Source organism: Monodon monoceros, unplaced genomic scaffold, assembly GCF_005190385.1.
Source record: "Monodon monoceros isolate NGI ecotype Baffin Bay Population unplaced genomic scaffold, NGI_Narwhal_1 Super_Scaffold_16, whole genome shotgun sequence".
Lineage (NCBI taxonomy): Eukaryota > Metazoa > Chordata > Mammalia > Artiodactyla > Monodontidae > Monodon > Monodon monoceros.
In genome coordinates, this window is record NW_021703772.1 from 83,924,845 (window position 1) to 83,926,773 (window position 1,929).

The 1,929-nt window shown below is 37.3% G+C and overlaps 1 pseudogene; it reads left to right on the forward strand.

The window, feature by feature from the left end:
• The first annotated feature begins 1,147 nt into the window (after positions 1-1,147).
• On the forward strand, positions 1,148-1,545 carry LOC114896520 (annotated as a pseudogene).
• Positions 1,546-1,929: the final 384 nt, after the last annotated feature.

Consider the following 1,929-nt stretch of genomic DNA (forward strand, 5'->3'; position numbering starts at 1 on the left):
CAATTTGGCCATTGTTAAATGGCACCATCTGTAGTTTAGCCTGCAGGTTTGCACAACCCGAGATGCTGTCACCCTTTTGGAAAGTCTGTCTTTCAAAGAACTCTTGTAAGCCTAGGTTAAGAAAGACATGAAGATAGTTGGTCTTTTCACTGATTTCATTTCAAGCTGAATTATCAAGCAAAAAGACGATGTGCTTGGAGTGCATGGGAATGACTGTTTATCTCACAATGGGTTATTTTACACTTCTCCTTGTTTTACTTCCACGTTATATTATTATTATTATATTATTATTATTTGGGAATGGGTGGGAAGGTTGCCAGGAAGGAAATAAGAAAATACTATGATTCTATCTTTTGCTAGAAGAAATAAGTATTCTTTGGATCATAGACTATACCAGGAGGCAGAAACTAAAATCTTGCAGGAGATAGGTGTTTATGGTAAATGGGACTCTGGCTACCCGGGGAGCTAAGGTAGCTAAAATGAACAACCTGTATACAGCTCTAGCAGATGGCTGCCGTGCCCCTTGTTGCAAGCTGGCCTATATTTTTTCAAAAAAAGTCAGAATCATGGATTTTTCTTACAATATTAAATGTATCAAGTGCCTTAATTTTTAAACGTTGGCATCATGTTCAATTTTAAAATAAATTTGTTATTTGTGCAAGTCAAACAAAACACTTCTCTCAACCAGATTTGGCCAAGCCACCTCAATTTGAGACCTATGTTCTAATCTTGCATCTTCACACCAGTAAAGCACCAATGCCTTCTTAAAAATGAGCAATAAATGCAGAAAAGGTAAAACGTTAGAAAAAATAAAACTTGATATTTTTTGGTTCATCTGTTTCTGTGTTTCAAATGGACTGATTATATTGAAATTATTTTAATAACTTTCAACTTTTTAATTCCTTTTCAAAACATATTTCTGTAACTTGTGTGCTGACACTCTGACTTCATAGGTCATCAGTACTTTTCTATTTATTTTACAATTTTGTTTTGTTTTGTATTGTCTTTTTGAGGTAGACCAAAATTCATGCATCAGAAATGATTACGGAAGGAGCTGGGAGGTGACTGCCGGCCGCGTGCCACCGCTGCAGATGGAAGTAGATTCCGGGGCCGGAAGCGCCACAGCGTAGGGAGCTCTCCAGGTGAGCAAAGCCAAATAATGTCAATAGCTCGTTCATCCGTCCATGCCAAATGGGGGTCATGGGGAAGGTGATTGGGACAGCAATGCAAAAAACTGCTAAAGTGAGAGTGACCAGACTTGTTCTGGATCCCTATTTATTAAAGTATTTTAATAAGCGAAAAACCTACTTTGCCCACGAAGCTGTCCAGCAGTGCACCATTGGGGATACTGTGCTTCTCAAAGCTTTACCTGTCCCACGAACAAAGCATGCGAAGCATGAACTGGCTGAGATCATTTTCAAAGTTGGGTAAGTCATAAATCCAGTGACCGGAAAGGGCTGTGCTGGAATTGCCTACCTGGAGAGTCCAGTCGGTCTGGAAACCACCCACCTAACCAAAAACCTGGAAAAACTCCATCTCTCTTAGTGAAGGAGGATTAGAAGATGGAGTCAAAGGGAAGGATTTCTAAGTTTGCTTTATGGAAAAATTTTTCTAAGTTTCCTCACAAACCATTCAGTTTCTCTTCTGGTATTTATGAAATAGCTAAAAGTAAATAAAGTGAAGGCCTTGTTATATTTTTTCATTAAAAAGACAAGATTAGGGAAGAATTAATATCATTAAACCTAAATAAAGCTAAGTAGCAAAATAATAAATGAATGTATATTTATTTGTGAGAAGGTTATTTTATAGAGAAAGCTTTGGAAATTGAACAAGAGAAAGTGATAGTTATTGGTAGATTTTTGTCTCAAAAGTAAGGTGATCTGTCTTTTTTAAGTACATACCAATACCCTAACTTTGGTTGCGTAAGTA